The 8,732-nt window shown below is 36.0% G+C and overlaps 1 pseudogene; it reads left to right on the top strand.

Annotated features, from left to right (window-relative positions):
- Positions 1-268: 268 nt before the first annotated feature.
- LOC103660752 lies at positions 269-1,685 on the top strand (annotated as a pseudogene).
- The last annotated feature ends 7,047 nt before the right edge of the window (positions 1,686-8,732 follow it).

Here is an 8,732-nt window from a genome sequence, read left to right as displayed (position 1 = left end):
CTTCCTCCTTTCTTCTCTTAGTGAGAAGGGGCTGTGGATGCACATTTGTCATACTTGTCAACACTCTGCTGAATATTAAGCCAAAATAAATATTTAGAAAACTTTGTTCCTAAATTGCAATTAAACTGTGAATAACCAAGATATTAAGAGAATGAGATTTTATTTGCAAATTGAGTAGATAAAAATATATTTCTTTGGGGCATCTGGCTGGCTTGGTGGGTAGAGTATGTGACTCTTGATCTCTAGGTCATAAGTTCAGGCCCCACACTGGGGGTAGAGATTACATTAAAAAAATATTTAAAAAATACACACACACATACACATATATACTTCTTTGGCTTCAGGGGTGCGTTGTGGAGCAGAGTAGAGCTCCATTTCCCCAGTCAGAAGACCTCTCAACCCTACCTCCCCTGGGGTCTCTCGAGGGCTAGTGTGGGTTTTCTGCAGTGGTGAGAGGGAAGAGAGGATTCCTCCCTCTGTTTTTTCTTGTTCCCTATAAAGCTGATGACTTTGTTTGAGGAAACAAACTTAAGCCTTATAGGGTCTGTTTTCTACTTAAACTGAAATGATGCACACAGGCATAAATTTACCTGGGCCTGTGTTTTGTTCCTCAGCTCTGAATGGTCATTGATTCTTGTTACACAGTTTTTAGGGTTTAGGGAATTGTGACAGATCTAATTATGTTTTTTTGAGTCACGATTTCAGTTATATTTCTTTTCATAATAAACCTGGAGTAGCGAAATTAAAGAATTCCTGAAGAATTCCACAATCGTTATTCTCCCCCCCCCACACACACACCTTATGGCAGATCTGAGGCTATTTTGATAGATACAAACAAATGGAGAGTCTTGTTTATATAAGATGTTAACTAATTAATTTGTCTGAAAAATACTAGTAGTCACCCTTGGACCAATACAGTTTCATTTAGGAAGAACCCAAGGTTTCATTTTCATGGTAGAAAGTCGATCTGACTCAGCTGTGATTTTACCTAGTCTGCCATAGGCCTGTGCCAATCCACCATCTCCTAATACAAGTAGTTCAAGAAAACAGGGATGAATATCTTAGTTCTTCCAGTGAAGCTATTCTATATTTCTAGCCTATGAGTGCAACACTTAGAAGATGATTAAGAAAAACTAGATCTTCATTACATTCCTGTTACAGTATAGTAAAACATCTTAAAGTAGAGAATGCAGAAGATGATCAGACTTTTTCAGAGAAACCAGTATCTTCAACAGAAGAAAACTGGCATTTCAAGAAAATTTTAAACACATTGACAGGAAACGTGAAGAAAATACATATTTGGAAAATACCTTCAATAATACATGTGAACCTAAATCACTTGCTACTGGGTCATGCAGTGATCTCCAAAGCGACTTGGAGAATGGGATCTTCCCAAACAAGGATTAAATGAAGAAAAAGCAAAATTGGTGAAGCAGATCAGAAGAAAGAAGACCTTCTTCAGAGGTGAAAACTGGTTAAAATGTATAGGTCAGAAAATGACTTGTCTCAATTACGGTTGTTAATAAAGACAGTGGAGAATCTGTAGCCAGGTGTTACTTTAGGAGTTGCAATGAGCTATGTCTAAGGAGAACAAGAAACTTGACCTGACTCAGTTGATAGACCACTGTGGTCTATCTGACTACTGTGGGTTAGATGATAAATTGCTACACTATAATAGAAATGAAAGAATAATTTATGGGTGCTTAATTTATAATTTTTTTCTCCAGAATATTTTTGAGAATGACAACGTAAAAGATACTTAATACATTTTAAAAGGAAGATAGAAACCATTAGGGCTTCCAGAAAGGTATCTTGATGAACATCAGTTTAGGGCACGTTGTTATACAAATATAAACTAAGTTCTAAAGTGAAAATTTAACATTTTGGATAAATTTGTCAAAGAAAACTTGATATTTAAAGAAATGTGAAAAAAAATTAAACCATGTTTAAAAAATAATTTGGCCATCTCTGGAAGTCAGTTTTAATACATTGTTTTGTAAAAAAAAAAAAATGTTTTATTTTATACCACCTCACACTGATCAGATGACTAAAATTAACAACTCAGGAAACAACAGATGTTGGCGAGGATGTGGAGAAAGGGGAACCCTCTTGGTTGGAATGCAAACTGGTGCAGCCACTCTGGAAAACAGTATGGAGGTTCCTCAAAAAGGTAAAAATAGAGCTACTCTATGACCCAGCAATTGCACTACTACATATTTATCCAAAGGAAGAAAACAATGATTCGAAGGGCACATGCACCCTAATGTTTATAGCAGCAATGTCCACAATAACCAAACTATGGGAAGAGTCCAGATGTCCATCACCAGATGAGTGGATAAAGAAGATGTGGTATATATATATATACCAGGATATTACTCAGCCATCAAAAAAGAAGAAATCTTGCCACTTGCAACAATGTGGACGGTACTAGAGGGTATTATGCAAAGTGAAATAACTCAATCAGAGAAAGACAATTATTGTATGATCTCACTGATAAGTGGAATTTAAGAAACAAAACAAAGGATCATAGGGGAAGAGAGGAAAAAATAAAACAAGATGAAGTCAGAGAGGGAGACAAACCATAAGAGACTCTTAATCATAGGAAACAAACTGAGGGTTGCTGGAGAGGAGGGAGGTGAGGGGATGGAGTAACTGGGTGATGGGCATTAAGGAGGGCACATGATACAATGAGCACTGGCTATTATACAAGACTGAAGAATCATTGACCTCTACCTCTGAAACCAATAATACATTATATGTTAATTGAATTTAAATTAAAAAATGAAAAAAAAACCTTAATCTTTGATATTTGTGTTAATTTATCCATTAGATTTGATTAATTCTTGGAAACAACTTTAAAAATTTTCCCATAAAAATGTGAACTATTATAATAGGTCTCTTCTTTAATGTTAGGAATTTGACAAATTTAGTAACTTGGGAAATTAATAGAACTCAATTTGAAGTTTTTTTTTTTTTTTAAAGATTTTATTTATTTATTTGACAGAGAGAGAGACAGCCAGCGAGAGAGGGAACACAAGCAGGGGAAGTGGGAGAGGAAGAAGCAGGCTCTCAGCAGAGGAGCCTGATGTGGGGCTCGATCCCAGAACGCCGGGATCATGCCCTGAGCCGAAGGCAGACACTTAACGACTGTGCCACCCAGGCGCCCCTCAATTTGAAGTTTTGATTAGAAGACAAGGATTTTTGTATAAGACCCTCCTAACCTAACAATTACTTCATTACAAGCACTTATTTTCCCAGGATGGGAAAAGTTGGTTGACAATAGAGTATTTTCTATGACATACAAACTGGTGTTCTGAGGGACTAGCACTTGCATTTTCAACTGAAAGTAACACTTGTTTACTTGTTGAATAAGTACTGTATGCTGGAAATGCATGCACTTGTCATGGTGTGGGAAGAGAACTTAGGGATACAAAAATGCTTAAAATGTGGTTCTTGACATGAAAGAACTTATCAGATCACTTGTATCACCAGGGATTAGCTCCTTAGGCTGGGATCAGAGCCCCCAGATCCTGGGTGCCACATGCTGTCCCCAGCGAGCATGGCTGCCTGAGGTCCACACAGAGCCACTTTTGAAGGAGAGACCTCTTCTGAGAGATTGCAGGAGAGAAGGCAATGGGCCCCAATGGAAAGCCTTCCTAGAATTGAGACATCCTGTTCCCTCATCAGCCCTCTGCAACCTGTCTTTGCTGCCTGACCTTTCTGAATGGGAGCTAACAACCTGACCAGAGCTACACCCAACACCTGCAGCCTCTCAGAACCTCTTCTCTGCCTTGAAACACAAGCATTCTGTCTCCTCAAATGTTAGCATGTCAACCTCAGAGATAATTGAGTCCATTCCCCCATAAAAATGGATGCAAGTTGTTTTAAGGTCTTGTAGTTTATCTATGGATAAATCAGATCAACCCATGGCCAGTTATTTTCCAATGCCACTGATTCTTTGGTGGGTCACCTGATACTATGTATAAACCTGACATCAACCCCACTCATGTGGAGACCTCCAGGTATCATTTTCCACACATTCCTGGGCATGTAGGCTCTAACTAGCAAGAGATGTCCAAACTCACCAGAAGATAGCTGTAATTTCTTCCACACATGCACGCTTACAGGTGGGTCCACTGAAGCATGGGAGCATGCAGTGTTCTTTGGTCTGGTGACCACTTTTATTTTTCAGTCCATTGCCCTTAGAAAAAACTCAAGTAGCCACTGTTCTTAACATCAATGCTCCAATATCAGAAGATAGTGTGACATGATGCAGAACTGCCTTTGGCAACTTGTTTCCTTTAAAAAATAATTATGTTATCAAAGTTATATATGTAAATAATTATAAAAGTCAAATAATTTTGTAAGACTTTTAATGAAAACTATAGCCCTCTTTCCCATCTTTCTCCACTGATCTACAGAGTCATTTTCAAAACTTTCACCTATTTTTTTCAGCTATTATCTCCAGATTTCTAAATAACATGCTTAAATTCCTACATATTGATTTTCAATTTTGAATCAGTTTATTATTTCTTGATATAAAAAATTAAAATTTACTCCTTCTACTCATCCACATAGTCTTTCTCTCTACCTATCCTCCCAGTACAGTTATACCATGATTTTTGGTTAAGTCAATATTCATTTTGGTTAAATATTTAATATTTATATTTGATCAAATTAGTATGCATATTTTCTTTTTGGAAATCTTGAATCCTGTCCCAGTTTACAACTGAGATACCAAATAAGATAAATATTTGTCTATACTCCAGACTTTGAAATAATAAATTTTCATCCCACAATGTAGCCATAAAGCTGATATCAAATAAAATTAAATATATTAGTAAATATATTTAGAAATATAATACTAAATACTAAATAATACTAAATAAATATATTTAGTAATACTAAATACTAAATATATTTAAATACTAAATATAATTAGTAATACTAATGCAAATACTAATATAATAATTAGTATTGATAGTTATTAGTATTGATAATACTAATTATCATTAATACTAATTAAAAAATAATATAAAAACAAATATTAAGAGAGAGATGTTGCAAAGTACAAACCCTAAAATATCTAGTTTGAATTGACTTTCTGTTCTGGGACAGTAAGGACAGTGTAAAAGTTTGGGATAGGCTTTGGGCAGGATGCCAGACTCCAAATGAATTGCTGACTTAAATGTTAAACATAAAACTTTAGAACTCTTGGTAACAAGGATAGAAGAAAAATTTCAGAATGTGGGACTAAGCAAAAAAATTCTTAGACTTAACACCAAAAGTGTAATCCAAAAAAGGAAAAATAGATAAATTAGACTTCATCAAAACGACACGTTTCTGCTCTGTGAAAGCCCTGTTTAAATATATATATATTTTAATTCCAATACATTTAACATGCAGTCATATGTTTCAGGTGTACAATATCATGATTCAACAATTCCATTTAACACCTGGTGCTTATCACAAGTGCACTCCTACATCCCCATCACCTATTTCAACCACCCCCCCCACCTTCCCTCTGGTAACAACCAACAGTTTGTTCTCTATATTTAAGAGTCTGTTTTGAAAGATCTTATGAAGCTGAAGGAATGATAAACTACAGACTAGGAGAAAGAATTTGTAAACCACATTTCTAGTGAACTGCTAGTATCTGGAATATATAGTGAACTCTGAAACTCAAAATAAGAAGCAATGCAATTAGATAAGAGACATTTCACAGAAGATATATATGGCTAACATGCACATGAAAAAATGTTAAACATCATAGTTATTAGGAAATGCAAGTTAAAACCACAATGAAATATCGTTACACAATTATCAAAATGACTACTATTAAAAAAATAAAGACAAGAGCAAATGCTGGTGAGGATATGGAGAAATTGGATTGCTCATGCATTGCTGGTGGGATTATCAGTGAAAAACAGTGTGGCAGTTCTTTTATTTTTTATTTTTTATTTTTTTAAAGATTTTATGTATTTATTTGACAGAGATAGAGACAGCCAGCGAGAGAGGGAACACAGCAGGGGAGTGGGAGAGGAAGAAGCAGGCTCCCAGCGGAGGAGCCTGATGTGGGGCTCGATTCCAGGACTCCAGGATCACGCCCTGAGCCGAAGGCAGACGCTTAACGACTGCGCTACCCAGGCGCCCCGGCAGTTTCTTTTAAAACTAAAAATGGATTTACCACGTGACCCAGCAATTTATCGCAGAGAGATAAAGACTTACATTCACACAAATACCTGTACATGAATATTTTTTTCATAGCAGTCCACAGTTGGAAGCAACGGAGATACCTTTAATGGGTGGGTGATTAAGGAGACTGGGTACATCCACACACAGTACACTTCAGTAGGAAAAGGAGCAAACTATGGATATACCTAATAACCTGGATGTATCTTCAGACAACTATGCTGAGTCAAAAAAGGCCAACCTCAAAAGATTACATGTCATATGACTCCATTTATAGAACAGGCTTGAAATGACAAAATTATAGAAATGGGGACCGATTGGTGGTTGCCTGAGGTTAGGAACAGATAGGGAGGAGAGGGGGAGTGGGTGTGGATATCAAAGTTCAAGAAGAGGGATCCTTGTGGTGATGGAAATTCTTTGTATCTTGACTGTCTCAATGTCAATATACTGGTTGTGAGGTTGTGCTATAGTTTTGCAAGATGTTACCATTAGGGAAAGTAGGCAAAGTGTAAGGGATCTCTCTCTATTATTTCTTAAAATTGCATGTGAATCTATAATTATCTCATAACATAAAGTTTAATTAAAAAAACATTAACAGGAATAGAAATTAGCATGATGATAAAAGAAATAACCCACTAAGAAAGTAACATAAATTTAAATATAAGTAAAGCAAACATTAAATTTTAAGTAGAAATTGACATATCCACAACAATAGTGGGGTCTTTTAATACACTTCCACCTTAAGTTTATAGACCCAATATAATAAAATTAAGTAAGAGTATAGATTTAAACAACACAATTACGCAAGCTATGTCCTGGTGGACATATATAGGACCCATCATCCATCAAATAGAGACTGAAAATACTTTTGAAATATTTGTAGGAATTGATCATGTTCAGCACAAGTTTATTTTTAAAAATTCATATAGAGAATCTTTATCAACTAATAAAAGACTAAAACCCAATGGAAAATTAGTTATAGTCACAATAAAGGAATTAATAAAATATGAGACACAAACATTCAATACATCTATAAAATGCTGTCCAATCTCACTAAGATTTAAAATAAATTCTGTTCATTTGAAGATATTCTAGATTCCAATATCCCAAACAGGCAGTTTTCTTTAATTCAGGGTTATCATTCTCTGTTGCTGGGTATGAAACTTTCTGGAAAGCATCATGCCAATATATTAACAGTTATCTAAACATGCTTTTACGAATCAAAATCACAATGAGATACCACCTCACACCTGTCAAAATGGCTAAAAAAACAACACAAGAAACAACAGGTGTTGGCGAGGATGCAGAGAAAGGGGAACATGCTTGCAGTGTTGGTGGGAATGCAAACTGGTGTAGCCACTCTGGAGAGCAGTATGGAGGTTCTTCAAAAAGTTAAAAACAGAACTATTCTATGATCCAGCAATTGCACTACTAGGTATTTACCCAAAGGACACAAAAATACTGATTCAGAGGGGTACACACACCCCAATGTTTATAGCAGCATTATCAACAATAGCCAAACTATGGAGAGAGCCCAAGTGTCCATTGACTGATGAATGGATAAAGATGTGGCACATATACTACTGGGTATTTACCCCAAAGTTACAGATGTAGTGAAGAGAAGAGCCATATGCACCCCAATCATAGCAGCATTGTCCACAATAGGTAAATTGTGGAAGGAGCCGAGATGCCCTTCAACAGAAGAATGGATAAAGAAGATGTGGTCTGTATATACAATGGAATTTTACTCAGCTATCAGAAAGAACAATTACCCAACATTTGCAGCAACATGGATGGTACTGGAGGAGATTATGCTAAGTGAAATAAGTCAAGCAGAGAAAGACAATTATCATATGGTTTCAGTCATTTATGGAACATAAGAAATAGCAAGAAGATCAGTAGGAGAAGGAAGGGAAGAATAAAGAGGGGCGGTAAACAGAAGGGGGAATGAACCATGACAGACTATGGACTCTGGGAAACAAACTGAGGGCTTCGGGGGTGGGGTGGGGGATTGGGATAGGCCGGTGATGGGTATTAAGGAGGGCACGTATTGCATGGTGCACTGGGTGTTATACGTAAACAATGAATCATGGAACACTAAATCAAAAACTAATGATATACTGTATGGTGACTAACATAACATAACAAAAAAAGTTTTAAAAAAGATGTGATATAGATATAGATATGATGGAATATTACTCAACCATCAAAAAGAATGAATCTTGCCATTTGCAACAATATGAATGGAGCTAGAGTGTATTGTGCTAAGCAAAATAAGTCAGTCAGAGAGGGACAAATACCATATGATTTGACTCATATGTGGAATTTAAGAAACACAACAGATGAACACCTAGGAAGGGGGAAAAAAGAAAAAAAATATGATATATTATGTTGCTTTTCAATGGAAGGTTCTCTAAATATCTTAAGTCCATCAGGTCCAATGTGTCATTTAAGGCCAACATTTCTTTATTGTGTTTCTATCTGGATGATCTATGCATTGATGGAATTGGGCATTAAAGTCTCCTACAATTATTGTATTG

Source organism: Ursus maritimus, unplaced genomic scaffold (genome assembly GCF_017311325.1).
Source record: "Ursus maritimus isolate PB19 unplaced genomic scaffold, ASM1731132v1 scaffold_16, whole genome shotgun sequence".
Taxonomy (NCBI): Eukaryota; Metazoa; Chordata; class Mammalia; order Carnivora; family Ursidae; genus Ursus; species Ursus maritimus.
Note: the sequence above shows the minus strand (reverse complement) of the source record. Positions and strands in the feature narration are given on the sequence as shown.